This window comes from Miniopterus schreibersii, assembly GCF_964146895.1.
Source record: "Miniopterus schreibersii genome assembly, chromosome: 18".
NCBI lineage: Eukaryota > Metazoa > Chordata > Mammalia > Chiroptera > Miniopteridae > Miniopterus > Miniopterus schreibersii.
Window position 1 is genome coordinate 4,916,593 of NC_138121.1, and position 15,977 is coordinate 4,932,569.

A 15,977-nucleotide genomic window follows, 5' to 3' on the forward strand; every position below is an offset into this window, starting at 1 on the left:
CCAGCTTCTAGGAAAGGCCAAATCTCACAAGGGCTAGCATTCAAAGCGCAGACAACCAGGGCTGCTAGTTATAGGAAGTGGGGCAGACTTTTAAGTCAGCAAGGCCCTTGTAGATGAGCTAGTCTAATTTGCCTCTCTTTTGAAAGTTGGGGACACTCAGACCATAAGGTATAAATAAATAAGGTTAAGAACTTGAGCTTTGGAATTGGATAAATGAACATTTGAGCTGAATCTGGTACTTATTAGTTAAGCCACTTAAATTTTTTTTTTTTTAAATCCCTTACCTGAGGACATGCTTAGAGAGAGAGGAAGGTGGGGGGATGGAGGGAGGAGAGAAACAAGTAGAGTCCCCAGGACAAATATCATGGGTGGGAAAGAAATCTTTGCTCTTTTAAGTCACTGAAATTTTAACCTGGCCTAAAGTGGAAAAGAAAAATTTAGCTAAAGCAATTATAGTAATCATTAAGGCTGTGCTGAAAAAAAAAAAGTCTAAAAAGGAATTTTGCTCTTTTTATGTAGCCTCAAAAATGGAAACCTATGAAGTTCTCCACAATACATGACCTAAGGAAGCCACGGGGGTCTGTGGGTCTGTTACCTACCGGCTCACCAACGGATTCCTGTCCTGGTGATTAGACTGGTCTGCATTTACTCCTGCAGCATACTCTGCCTGGTAGTAGAGGAGATATGTCTTCCTCAAGTTTCTTAGCAGAGTAACATCCATACACAAAGAAAAGGGTACCAGAGGACAATGATCTAACTGACGCGCTAATAAAATCAGAGAAAGACAGAAATAGCCTGGCTAATGGGGAGAAGGGAAGGCAGGAAAGCAGCTAAGCACATCCCTCTCACTAAACCCTCAAGCCACTCCGGAGACAAGATCAGGTTACCTTTACACAAATGCAGCAATTTCCCAACCAGTGCTAGTAAGGAAGTTCTCATTAGTAGGCCACAAAAAAAAAAAAAAAAAAAAAAAGGGGGGGGGGGAGGCAGTATTCAGAATGCTAAATTTATTTCAGTTAGAAGGCTACTTAGTTTTAAAGTGGCAGAATAAAACGACTTTATCCCTTCTCCTTTGGAGAATCACACAAAAGCAACCAGGATAATTTCTCAAAACAGAAACATCACGTCTTTGACAAAACCAGAGACATCTGTGACCTCAAACCCCAATATATGAGTAAGAACTGCTAAATGCTATAAAGGTCAAATAAGGGTGTGGGAAAGCAATGAAAGAGAATGCCTGTTGGTACAGATGTCAGACAAAGCGTGCAAGTCCGTTTTTACAAAGTAAACGCTTCACTCTAAGGGGACAAGACCAGCAATCCATTGTTCCAAATAGTGGGAACTGGCTCAGGCACTGGTGACTGGGGCTTCCTCTGAACCAGTCTGGCACGAAGAATCATACACAGGAAGCAGTCTATCAAGGAGGTAGGGCAAGAGAAAGAGACTGCCCGGGGCATTACAATGGCCAACTCCAGATGTCTGGGGACAAGAAAGGCTAACAGCATTCACACATAGAATACTTAAGGAAAACTTCTGCTAGTCCGTACCCAAAAGAATTTTCTGCAAATTGTTAAGACTAGGAAGGAATCACTTCATTCAAAGATGAATGACAGTTTTAAAAGGATCCAGCACATACAGAACTATATACAATTTATTTATTTATTTTGCCTTTTCTGTTCAGTTTATTATATATGATCCCAGTAGGTTTTTTATTTTTTATAAAACTAAACAAATAGATTCTAAAGTTCATATGGAAAAATAAATAAGCAAGAAAAGCTAAGAATTTTCCAAAGTAGCTACCTATAAATCTGCAGGAATTAAAACAGTTTAGTTCCACACATGGATGGACGGGTGGTTCACTAGCTAGATAAATGCAATGAGAGGGCCCAGAAAGACACCCCAATACATACAGGAAGTTGGTAGATAAGTGCCTTTCAGATCAGTGGCAGGAAGACAGATCATGCAACAAATACTTGTCACAATGGAAATAATGTTGCATCTTCAACAAAATAAATTTTAGATAAAAATAAAGTCATAAAATCCTAGGAAAAAACTATGGCGGACTTTCATAAATAACCTTGGAGTAGGATAACCCTTTCTAAATATATCAAAAGCCCAGAAGCCAAAAGAAACAATGGAAAATCCAACTGTAAAAGCAAACAAAGGAATACATTCTATATGGAAGAAAGGTTATAAATAAAGTCAAGCAACAAACTTAGATATCTGCAACTTATACACAGACAAGGGGAGCCCGCTAGTCTAGGGAACTGGGGTAGAAGGCTAAGAGGGGAGACATAGTTTTCCACTGCATACTGTCCTGAATATTGTATCAAACACATTTAAGAGTTTCAAATAGACTTTTAAAAAAAGATGAAAGGACTGTATCATCTGACTAGCGGTGCTAGAAGGTCTGTTTTAAGAACAGCTAAGGATCATTTATAATTAGTGCGCTAAGAGTAATAAGTATTTTTCAGATGCTTAGAAGTAGTTGGTTAAATCTAGAAGGATATGTCAATATATGTCAATATATTATTTTTTGTTAATCCTCACCCGAGGATATTTTTTCCATTGATTTTTAGAGAGTGCAAGGGAGGGAGGGATGGAGAGAGGGAGAGGGAGAGGGAGACAAAGGTATGTGAGAGAGACACATTGATTGGTTGCCTCCTGCACACGCCCCAACCTGGGCCAGGGAAAGAATCTGCAACCCAGGCATGTGCTCTTGACCAGGAATCAAATCCTTGACCCTTCGGTGTGTGGGTTAATGCTCTACCACTGAGCCACACAGGCTCAATATACTGTTTATCATCATCCCCACTTAACAGACAAGGAAACTGAGGCTTAGCTAGGGTAAGTAACTTGCCCAAAATCACAGAACTAATGAAGTGGCAGAACAGCCTGGCATCCAAGCAGACTGACCCCAGTGGATTGTTCTTTACCACTTTGCTGAATTCTCTCACTTGTTAAACAATGCTTATAACTGGGCGGCCACATTAAGGCTCATTTTTACTTTTTTCTGTCTTTCAAGAAGAAAAGTATGACAATAATACAGCAATTTCCCTTTTGTAAAAAAGACAAACATTTTTTTCTTAAATGGTTTAAGAGGCTCCTCATAATCTTGCTTGTATTATTTAAATGCTGCGTAAGCCCTTCCCCAAAGATCACTCTGAAGATAAAGCTTCCTTACCCCAAATACAGGAAATAAGAAATAGTGATATTCAGATTAGGAAGACACTGTGGCCTTCTCTAACTGCCGCCAAGAAGGCAGGTGCAGGGCTAGCTGTGCGGGCACGGGCGACACCCCCAGCTCTGCGTCGCCGGTGAGGACGAAGTGAAACCGTGCTTATGAAGAGCTTAGGCTGAGGCCCCTGAATGCTAATTATCCTCCTCATTATTGTTGCTAAAACAGCTACTAGCACATTCCTTCCATCCGATGATGTACATCTCTGCCCATTTTTCCAAACTAGGCTAACTGATCATTAATACCTACACTTACTGTACTGCCCACGACCCTTCCCCCAGGAGCTATTATCACAAAGAGAGGGGCCGCTTAGAACCAAGGGGCTTCTTAGAATCAAGAAATGCTGTATTTAGTTCAATTCAGGCTAGGGATTTTCATTTTATTTTTCCTTCTCTAGTCCTAGTGATATTAAAACATCAACAACAAATATGTAACCCACATTTTTCCAGGGTCAGAAAAATTTTGAATTAATATTTGAGGTCCTGCCCGGCCAGGCGTGGCTCAGCAGTTGAGCATCGACCTAGGATCCAGGAGATCAGGGTTTGATTCCCGGTGAGGGCACATGTCCTGGTTGCAGGCTAGGCAGCCGATCAATGACTCTCTCATCATTGATGTTTCCATCTCTCTCACCCTCCTTTCCTTTCTTGGGAATCAATAAAGATATGTTAAAAATAAAATAAAAAATTTGAGGTCCTTCACTCCCTTTATCCGTTATAGAGGAATATGTGCTCTTTGTAGAGAGCCCAGCCCAGGAAGTGAAATACCTCCTTATAGATTAAGTTTCTATAAAAACCTCTCTTGCTGCCACGACCCAAATGCTGGCTCCTGACAACCACAACAGAAGAAAGAGTTTTCTGTTATGGCTTCTGAGACACAAAAAATAGACCACAAAACAGAAACACTGATTGTAGTTCCAGTTATCAGGAGCTCTAGACTACATACTACAAAGGTCTTATTTCAACCAAATTGCAGCTTACGTGAAAAGATAAATTGTTCGTTTTTTTTTGTTTTTTAACTTTTGGGAGGCCACCAAATTTAAATAGCCAAAGGTTTCTAGCCAAGAGTGAAAGAACGTAAACTGGGGTGAAATCACAAGGCCTTGAACCATCTCTGAAAAAGTGGGACTGAATTGCCTGATACCCAAGTCATCTTACATTTCAAACAAATAAACCACCTGAGAGCCAAGTACTACACAAAAGAGTGAGCTTATCTTTTTAGACCAGGATTCTCAAGTGGTATTCTTCCACATCTTCTTCTACCAGGCTCAGTCCTTTTGACTTTCTGTTGCCTCAATTCCCATTCCTACTGACCCAATTGTTCAGTTCTGGTCATGTGAACACAAAGATCCCTGAATGAGGTCTCTGGAGAGCTAGGCCCCCTGGGGACACATAAATGAAGAAAGGCTCAGCCCCTACCTTAAGGATCTCAGGAGTTCTGGTGCCCACAAGTCACCTTGCCATCTGTATTTGTTTGTTGGGGTTGCCATGACAAAATACCATAGACTGGTGGCTTAAACAACAGAAATTAATTTTCTCAAAGTTCTAGAGGCTGGGAAGTCCAAGATCAAGGTGCTGGCGGATTTGGTTTCTGGTGAGAGTTCTGTTCTTCTTATAAGGACACTAATCCTATCAGATCATGGCCCCACCCTTATGACCTCACTTGACCCCAATACAAGAGAAAACATGTTATAGTAGAGGCATGTCAAGAATGGGAAAGCTTTAGGAAGAGTGGGAATTTGTCAGGTGGGAGTGGAAACTACATGTGAGGCAGTAAGAATAGACGAGCAAAGACATGGAAGCATGAGGCTGAAAAGTGTAAAGAAAGACGAGGTTTGTCCCAGCTGGGTGGCTCAGCTAGTTGGAGCATCCTTCATACACCAAAAGGTTGTGGGTTCAATCCCTGATTGGGGTACATACAGGAGGGCAACTGATCGATGTTTCTCTCTCTCTCATCCTCTCTCTAAAAATCATTAGGAACATATCCTCAGGTGAGGGTTAAAAAAGAAAGATGAGGTCTGAAAGGCCAGCCAGGACTGGAGCTGCCTCCTCTGCTTACTGTTTTTGGCATTCTCCCTGTTCTGGCTCTGATCCAGACTGCCTACCATGCTGATTTATACCCCTCCATCCTTTCAGAACTAAACCAAAAGCCTAGGTGAACCCATGCCAAGAGTATGGGGAACTGGGTACATATCCAAAGAAACGAAGGGCAGAATGAAGATTTGCAAAAAGGCAGCTAGATCAAGCACATTCAAGTCCTCAAGGGTCAAGACTGTTTTCCACACAATGGCCAGAGTTATTTTATTATACAAAGGCCAAATATTATCGCTCCACTCATAACCCTTCCCTGGCTTCTTAACTGCACACTCAGAGTAAAAGCCAAGGTTTTTACCAAGAATGTTTTAATCTCAGGAATTTTACACTCACTGTTCTGTTCTGTTTGGAAGGTTCTTCACCAGGAAATGGCATGGTTCCCTCTCTCATCTCCCTCAGGCCTCCAGCCCTCCTATCTAAAATTTTAACACCCACCCCAGACATTTCACATCCGCTATCCTGCTTTATTTTTTCCTTCTGAGAATGATCACTGAGACTCTTTTTGTTGTTAATCCTCACCTGCGCATATTCTTTCCATTGATTTTTAGAGAGAGCAGAAGGGGGGGGAACATCGATATGAGAGAAACACATCTATTGGTCACCTCCCGTCGGGGGCTGGAACCTGCAACCCAGGTACATGCCCTTGACCAGAATCAAACCTTCAACCCTCTGGTGTGTGGGTCGATGCTCTAACCAATGAGCACAATGAGATTCTTTACATTTGCTTTATTATTGTCTGTCTCCCCCATTAGATTGTAATGTACACTGCATGCATGCAAGGCTTTTTTATCTCTTTTGTTCAAAACTGTATCATCAGTATCTTGAACAGTGAATGGCACATAATATGTAAGGCACTCAATATCTATGTGCTGAATAAATAAATGACAGTATCCTCACAGTTCTAGAGACATAAAACAGTTTAGCTGAGAGCTGGGATTTTAAATGGAGTGTTACAGGTTCCAGAGTCCATGCTTGACCCACCCTGCCATCGGCCCTCAGGAAATCAATAAGGGGAGCGAGTCACTCTCCCGGAGGGAGAAGCTTGGGTTAGAACTTGAAGGAGAGCTCAGGCCTCTGCACAGAGGCAGGATGACAAAGCCCAGCGGCCAGGAGGGCTTCGCAAATGGGGGCCCCAGCAAGCTGAGAGGTCCAACTAGAGCAGAAGATACATCTCAGACAGTGACAATAATGGTAACAGCGGCAAATGCTAACTGATTACTTATAACATGCCAGGTACTATTATAATCTAAATCATCTAAATGACTCAAAGTACTATCTTTAGCTTCACTTTACAGTCAAGGAAACTCAGTCATGAAGAGGTTCAAAATTTGTTCAGAAGCAACAGAGTGAAGCAGTGTGCTCCAGGTCATCCTGAACAGATTATTCAGTGGCAAGAAAAAAAAGGGGGAAAAGGCCATCAAATCATATACAACATGTATGTGCCCAGGTGCCCAGTCTCCACAGGCATGGGGCAAAAGTCCTCACTTGGCTTCTCCATGGCCCGTCCCACATTACCAATAACACTTGCACTCTGTACTCTCCCTGCCACCACCTCCTGCTTTAATCTGCCCTGATGCTGTTGCCTGGCTGTCTCCCAAAGGCCTCTGATCTAATGGCAAGCCTTTTCCCCTAAAGATGCTACCCTCAATTAGTGGTGAAATTGAAATCTGCCACACAGAAAGCACTCTGCTCATTTACCCAGGCAAATGAGCTAAACCAGAAGGAAGGTCACAGCTCTAAGTATTCTGTCAAAGGCCATTTTTATAGAGGGCTTCCATTTGAGCAAAGGAGCTGAGGCCACCTCTGACTGCAAGTGATGCAGACAAGCTGATCTATAGCCACAGCCTTAAGTCATGCTGCAAGGTTCGAGTTCACCCTCAGAGACATGGGGGCAAGAGCCTGCTTCTGGACTCTACCATATCTTTCCTCCCCTCCAAATGCCCACCGGGTTTAACCTTTCATTTTGGAGTCTCACTGGTAGGTGTTAATAAGAACACCAACTTACCTATGCTACCAATGGTCAGAAGTTAATCAGAGAGCAAAGCCCTATGATGGCTGGGCAAGTAAAAACCATGGGGTTATCAAGATCTGTGCTAACCACAGTCTCAACTCAAAACCACAGGGAGAGCCCCAGCAAAGAAAAGAGCTACACCACAAGGTCCTGGAAGCATTCAAGATTATTCTAGCCAGGCATGCTTTGCAAACGGGAAAAATCCAACTGCTCAAAAAATGGGTGAGACAGCTTTGTGTACCCACACACACCCTTGCCAGGAGCCCCCTTACCTCTTAAAAAGATAGGAAATACAAAGACACAAATAGGTAGCAGAGATCTCCTTATTGGTTTAGCTCTCAGCCTCGTTGATTATTACCCCTCAGGGACTAATATGTGCTTCAAGACATCTTTTAAATGATCATGTTCAACATGCTAAAATTAATTATTAAAAACTGTCTCACTCTGCCCTGGCCAGGTGGCTCAGTTGGTTGGAGTGTCATCCCATGCACCAAAAGGTTGAGGATTTGATTCCTGGTCAGGGTGCATACAGTAGGCAAGCGATTGATATTTTTCTCACATTGATGCCCCTCCCACCCGTCTCTTTAAAATCAATAAAAACATATCCTCGGTTAAGGATTAAAAAAACAAATTATCGCCCAGTGGTTGAGCATCAACCTATGATCCAGGAGATCGAAGTTTGATTCCAGGTCAGGGCATATGCCCAGGTTGCCGGCTTGATCCCCAGTAGGAGACATGCAGGAGGCAGCTGATCAATGACTCTCTCATCATTGATGTTTCTCTCTCTCTCTTTCTCCCTTCCTCTCTCTGAAATAAATACAGACATATTTATAAATAAATAAATAAATAGTCCCCTCTTGTATTACACAGCCTGCTAAATGCTGGCACTGAAACACCAAGACAGGGTTGTATGGCTCAATCTTACGTCCTCCAGCAAAGGGCTTTGAAAGTAGTAAATGTCAACTGCAATACTGTGCCCATGTAGGTGCTGTGCTGCCCCAAACACTGAGCCATGGTTCTGTCACCAGGTTTTGTGGGTGATTCCTCCCAAGAGTGAGGAAGAGAATATAAATGCTGCCACCTTCTCTCCAACCAGGCTAACCCTACACTTTGGTGACACTGAGATCCTCCCTACAGTGATATACCCCGATGCCCTCCTCCCAAGGGCCAGCTTCCCACCACACCTGGTACCTTAGAGCAACAAAATTTCCTGTAAAATGAGATCACATATGTCAAGTGCCCCACACAATGCCTGGACCATAGCAAGCACACAATAAATGTGTTAGAAATAGAAAATGGGAGAGTCAACGCGATGGAGGCCATCTTTGGCATTATTTTAAACAGCTGCCAGGCTTCCTTGACTACAGGGAGTTTTCCATTCTACTAACTGAAATGAAGATGCTCTAACAAAATTGTGGCCTACAGTTATTTATATGACATAGTCTGAATACATTATAAGCCGAGATGAAAAAGTGAGGGGCTTCTGTCCAAAAGCTTCTCCCCGGGAATAAGTGCTTTCTCAGCCCTCAGCAGCACTGGCTAGAGGTGCTGGGGACTGGTCACCTCTCAGTAAGCAAAGCAATTAAGAAAAGGACCGCCCCTGTTGCCCTGCCCCCTTTCACTGCCAACAAAAAAAGGTTAAAAAATCACATAAAGAGGAAGAGGAGATCCAGTCTCATACATTATTCAAAGAAATCACTCCTCAAGAATGCTGTTTTTAGTTAAATGACTGACAAGTGAGGCCTGAGCCTGGGGAATACATGCAGCAGAACCCAGGTGAGCAGGGTACTAGGCCTCCTGGGATGGGGAGGGTGACACCTGGAAGCTCCCTCAGGAGGTTTCTCCACTGGAGGACAAGAATATTTCCCCCAACTGTGGGAAAAAAGTCTTGACTCAAAATTGGTCCAGAGACCCAGGATTTATTATTTTTATTTTTTTAATATACCTTTATTGATTTCAGGGAGAGGAAGGGAGAAGAAGAGGGAGGGATAGAAACATCAATGATGAGAGAGTCATTGATCGGCTGTGAGCCCGCAATCTGGGCATGTGTCCTGACCGGGAATCGAACCCCGATTGCCTGGATCCTAGGTTGACGCTCAACCGCTGAGCCATGCCCGGCCGGGCCAGAGACCCAGGATTTAAATCCTTGGTTCTATGACCACAGCGAGGTGGAAAGATAGCGTACTCATCCTGAGAGATTATTCTCAGGAGGCCTGTATGATCTAAATGTAGGTCCTCACCCCAACTGCAGTGAGATAAATCTGGAGCAAAGTGAATACTCCTACTTTCTGCCATGCACAGAGAACTTAGACTAGCGGGGCCAACGCGCTCTCTCTCAGGAGTCACACTGCTAGAGAAGGGAGCAGTGATCCATGGCCCCAACCAATCTCCCATGTGTGTGAAAACTGGAAGAAAAAGCATTCTAGCCAGAAAGATAGTCTACCTGACCTCCAGCAACCCCCTCCCAGTGGTGACCCCAGAACAGCTGCGGTACTTACATGCCCCCTGCCAGCCCTCCCATGTAACCAGAGCTGGGAGAGTAAAAATCTAATATCCTATTAGCACAGCAAGCACCGAGGCTGTTTCAGGGCCGGGGCTAAAAGCATCTGCAAATCAATCTGGAAGCTGTTCTGCCTACTATCTATTTCTTGAACGCATTCCAATTTTAAGAACTATGAAACAAGAAAAAATAAACTGGTCCAAAAGCTCAGGAAAAAAGACAGGTGAAAACTGGAGCCAATCTCCACCCACAGGTTCTGGGCTAACCTCAGAATACGGGGGAGAGCTCCTATGTCTAGTCCTGGCAATAGAGCGCAGGAGCCGCAAACTTTCAGGCAACAAAGCAGTGGTCTTTTTCTTGTGATGTGTTTAGGAGGGGTTAGCAATTGACTCACAAACTATGGGGAGAGGACACAGCAGTCACAGAACCCTGCCATGGGACACCCCTGAACCTGGGAGTTGCCTGCAAACAAAGCTTCTCTCCCCCTACATTTCCATAGGCCCCTTCTGATACCTAATTTTGTCGCTGTCTTCTCAAAGATTAGAATGCAGCTGGCCGGGAGATGAAATAAAAAGATGATGCTCAAGGTACACACTGTTAAATTAAAATGAACAGAAAATAAGCTGCAGAACAGTGTGCACACAATCTCATGTTTTTAAACATTTTGAGGGGGAGGGCAGTATTATACGAAAAGATACACCAGTTATTACTGCAAATTACTTTTGGAGATTGGGATTATAAGGGACTTTTACTTTCTGTTATATACCTATAGAACATCTATGGACATTTATAATGATTCAAATTTTTTATAGTAAGCCTGTATAATGCTCTTGTAATTAGAAAAAAACATCTGTAAGATGATGGAGTGGTTCAAGTTGTTCCAAATCATGATGGTCATGTCACCCTCTCTCCACCACATTTTGGTTTGGTTTGTTTTCTACAGTGGCTGTGACACTGGCTGGGAAGTGGCAGGTGCGTAGCAACAAAGCAGGCCCTGAGGCAGGAATGGAGAGGAGTGCTGGGTTTCCTCCCCACTACTGCCTGCAGGAGCATAAACTCCCAAGCACTGCCCTTGGAAGTGATGATGCAATATGTCGTTTGCCAGGACAAGGAAAGTGCCAAGGTAAATGAGACAAACACAAAAACAGAGACACGGCTTTTGACTTGAACTGCTCAGGGCCTGGCAAACAAGCTTCATTCGGAGTATCTTCCAAATCGGCTAGAAGTGGACTGCCTGAACTACCATGGGGTCAACGGCAATTTCTACTAAGAATAAGAGGGTGAGCGCAGCTGGGCGTGGCTCAGTGGTTGAGCGTTGACCTGGGATCCAGGCGATAGGGGTTCGATTCCCAGTCAGGGCACATGCCTGGGTTGCAGGCTCCATCCCCAGTCGGGGGCGTGTAGGAGGCAGCAGATCAATGACTCTCTCATCATTGATGTTTCTATCGCTCTCTCTCCCTCTCCTTTCCTCTCTCTGAAATCAATAAAGATATATTAAAAAAAAAAAAAGAATAAGAGGGTGAGGTGGGATGGGGAGGTCAGGTGTGCACAGGCTTTCCCTAAGAAAAGTGCAGGTTCAATATAAGTCAGTGGGGGCTGGGAAAAAACCTACTCCACAATTCATGCACTCATTCAATGAAATCCTCTAGTGCCCCCAGCCCCAATTCACAGGTGTGCTCTATCCAGGGAAGGACGCTGTATCTTCCTTCCCAGCCCTCCGCTCAGACAGGAGCCACATGATGAGGTGGCTATGGGCAGTGTCAAAGGGGCTGTGGATGATGGAGAGGCACAGACAGCATACCACACAAAGGGACATTCTGTAAGACAACTGTCTAGACTCTTCAAAAAAGGTCATCGTTAACAAAAAAAAAGGCAGACAGAACTGTTCTGGATGAACCACAAGAGATGAAGAGGCAATAGCCAAACACACTGTGAATATTGATTGGCTCCAAAACCAAAATATTCAGCTATAAGAGACAGTTTTAAGTCAAATGAGTAAATTTAAACACAGACTATTTATATAAAATACTACTGAATTGATAAAAGTGATAATGTTATTGCAGTTATGAAGGAGACAGTCCTTAAGCTTAGGGAACTATACTGAGATTTTTAGGAGTGAAGTGAAATAGAACCTGCAGCTTACTTTCAAATGGTTCAACAACTGTAAAAATTAGGGGAGAAAGGGAAAATGTGGCAAAATGTCTACTATTGGGCGATTGTTGTATGACTCTTACTACTTTTCAACGGATTTTACAACTTTCAGATTTAAAAGTGGGGGAGGAAAGAAAAAGTCATAGATATTTACATTTAATGGTAAAGTCTGACTGGCAATAGGAAGGAAGACCAAATGTACAGAGACCGAAGCTCAGAGCAATGACTAGCACGCACTGAGTTCTCCTGTGTGCCTGTGTGACTGGTGCCATGCTCAGTGCAAGTCTCCCTGCACTCTCACAGAAGCCCTGGGAGGCAGGTCCTGTCATCACCCTCAGTTTACAGATGAGCAAATGGCAGAACAAAGATTCGAACCCCAGTCTACCCAGATCTGAAGTTCTATATCACTATTCTAAAATGCCTCCCTAGCTAATGTTTCTTTATTTTAAGAACAGCAGGAGAAAATGCTACATGGGCCCTTCAACAGGGGGATGGTTAAATAATCTGTGACATAGCCATTTAATGGAACAAGATGAAGCAATTAAAAGTCATGTTTTCAAAGAGTATTTGATGACAAGAGCATGCTAACAAAACGATGTCTGGTTTATAAAGCAGTGGTTCTTGCCCTGGCCTGAGTGGCTCAGTTGGTTGGAGTGTCATACCATACACCAAGAGGTGGCGGGTTCGATTCCAGGCTGGGATGTGTACGGGAGGCAGCCAATCGATGTTTTCCTCTCAATTTCTCCCCTCCCCACTCCACTCTCTAAAATTAATTTAAAAAAATAATAATAAAAAGCAGTTGTTCTCAGAAAATGGTACTCCAACACAACTCTTGGTTACTGAATTCTTTTTCTGCAGGAAAACAGGAGTAGGTACACTGGAGGGTGAATTCAGGGCTCTTTTGCCTCATCTAAGTTACGCTTAAAAAATGCTGAGAACTATTACCACATATTTTGAATTATGTAAAAAAGTAAAAACCTATACACATATGCAGAGAAATATGATTATAAGGAAATATATCAAACCATTAACAGTGGTTTTCACTAAGTGGAGATCAATCAATCTTTATAAATTCTTTTTCATATTCTTTTGTTGAATTTCTACAAATGAACATACTTTAATTATATAAACAGGAAAAAAGTTTTTAGGAAATGGGGTGCACAAGGATCACCCCCCAACACACACACTAAGCTCACAGATACCAGGTCAAATTTTCTCCTTGAAATTCTATAAAAGTACAAACTAATGACAACAAAGGGAAGTACATGACCAAAATTTAAAAGGACAAAGAAAGAAGAAAACAACAGGATTCAGGTATTCCAGGTTGAAAACCACTCATTCAGTCAACAGTGAATGTATATTGGGTGCCAGGCGCTAGGGAGACAGAACAGAGAATGCTGTTCTCAGGAGGTGGAAATGTGCCTGAGAAGAACTACCAGGGAGGTGACATCAAAGTGCTGCTGGGGGGGGGGGCGCGGGGGAGAGTCCTGAAGAATGAGGACAAGTTCCAAAGGCAGGAGGAATGTGGGACACATTTCAGACATTTGAAGGGCACACCCAAAGCAGAGAAATACAAAGAAATTCTGCTTGGCCCATGTTCTTCTAAAATAATGTTTGTATTCTTGTAAAACAATTTAAAAATAATATCTGCCATAATATAAAAGAGAAAGAAGGGAGGGGAGAGGAAAAGAGGGAGAGGAAGGCAGGGAGACAATCATAGCAGGACAGTACTGCATGTGAGAGGGAGGAGTCAGGAGTGTGGCTGGCAATAAGGAGGCAAGAGAAAGTTTTCAGCAGAACTGTCACATAATCAGGAGGAGCTGAGAAGGGGGGTGATGGTGGGGCACTGGAACTGAAGTGGAGGGAACAGAGCCAAGAGATGACAAAGTAGAAGTAAGGGACTTGGGAACTGATTAGATGAGTCAGAGATGTCCCTGAAGCTCCAAGCTTTTTGGTGACAGGAAGGACAATAGTGCAGTCTAACAGAGCTTTAAGAGAAGCAGCAGCTTGGTGGCAGACTGAGTAGGGCTGCGAAGGTCTTCATACCTGAAAGGACTCACAAGTAGAAGAACAAGGGGAGGTATAACTTTGTCACTGGGTGTAAAAAAAGCTAATCACAGCCTAAGAGTGAGAGAAGCAAGGTGGGTAGCGTAGGTCAAGACCACTGATTGCTCAGCTAGAGGGTATGCGGGCAACATTCAGGCACCTGGTGCTACCCACAGGCGAGTCACTGGAGGAGGCCACTCAAAAAAAGCTTCTCCTGAGAAGGGGAAGTTCTCCCAGACAGGAAAATCCCAACTAATAAGTACAAAAGGAATTACAGAATTAGAAGAACTATGGTAATCACTGTCTCCAGCAAGAATCATCAATGGATACTAAAACTAGTGGGTGAAAGTGTTAGGAGAAACCAGATACTTACAGTCTCAAAGTACCTCCCTACAAAATACTTACTCATTACAAAGGGGCAAACAGTAGCTTTACAGTGGAGACGCTTGGCAGACACTACCACCTTAATCAAGGGATCAAAGTAGACATCTCCAGCGATGGGACAAATTGACATCACGTGCCACGTGGTGTGATGCAGTGAGGACACAGCATTGCTTCCCTGCTATTTCTGCCAAAAGCACAAACCTGAATCTAGTCATGAGAAAACATCAACAAAACAAAACAAAACTAAAAAACCCCACAAAGAACAAAAACCTAAGTTGAAGAACATCCTACAAAATAACTGATCTGTAAGCTTTAAAACTATCAAGGCCATGAAAAACAGACTGAATGGTTTTAGATTAAAGGAGACTGAAGAGATTTGACAACTAATGTAATATCGAAACAAAAAAATTGTCTTTTGCTATAAAGGACATTAAAGGAACAACTAATGAAAAGAAAATGTCTACAGATTAGATAGGTTAGTACTGCATCAGTGTTAATGTCCTAATTTTTTAAATTGCATGGTGATATAAGAGAATGTTTTTAGGAAATACCCACTGAAGTATTTAGGAGTAAAGGTGCATCATATCTGTACCTTTCAAACATTTCAGAAAAAAGATACAAATACATAGAGAAAGAATGATACAGGGAATGTGGTAAAATGTTAACATTTATGGAACCTGGGAATTTTTGTAACTTTCCTAAAAATCTGAAATAAGTTTAAAAAATAAATTAAGGGAAAAAGTGCCCACCTCTCCTTCCAATACTACAAACTATCTCTCTGAAATGTTGGGACAACTAGAGAGGCTTCAATCACTGAATTGCTTTGTGTAGATTTCCTCCTGACCCAAGGGAGAGGTGCCAGGAAGAAACTGATACAAAACCAGTATCCAGCACTGGCCAGTTTGGCTCAGTTGGTTAGAGTATTGTCCCGTGCACCAGAAGGTCACAGGTTTGCTTCTCCATCAGGGTATGTACCTGGGTTGTGGGCTTGATCCCCAGTCGGGACGTGTACAGGAGGCAACCGATCAATGTCTCTCTATCACATTGATGTTTCTCTCTCCCTTCTTCTCTCTCTAAAATCAATAAACATACCCTTGGGTGAGGATTAAAAAACACACAAACCAGCGTCCAAAAGATGGACACACTCAGAAAAAGCTTTAGGTACAGAATGGACTCAACAAAGTTGCAGATCTGCTGTGATTACAGAAAGTGCTTAATGTGATTCAACCCTGGTGTGCTGCAGAGAAAACCCTGGAAATAACGACAAAGTCTTTAATGGGCTTCAACTTGAAACCTGCTTTCCCTGATTCCGCACATCCTGAAGAAATATTAATACCAGTTACTCAACTTAATATGATGATGCTTAAATTATCAGCAGAGCCTGGCAGGCTGTCCACACCACACAATACCTCGTATCATTACAGATAACATGGGAACCAGGAAGAACACATAGGGAGGCCATAATCTGCACCTTGGTTTCAAATTGGTTTAAACCTACATTCTTGAGCTCAACTATTAATGCTCAAGAATTCAGGTAACCCCATGCCCACCGGACAT

The 15,977-nt window shown here is 42.9% G+C and overlaps 1 protein-coding gene across 1 annotated transcript in view; it reads right to left on the minus strand.

The window, feature by feature from the left end:
• ARHGAP35 (Rho GTPase activating protein 35) overlaps positions 1-15,977 on the minus strand; it is a 100,043-nt gene that overhangs the window by 31,326 nt on the left and 52,740 nt on the right. The window lies entirely within an intron of this gene.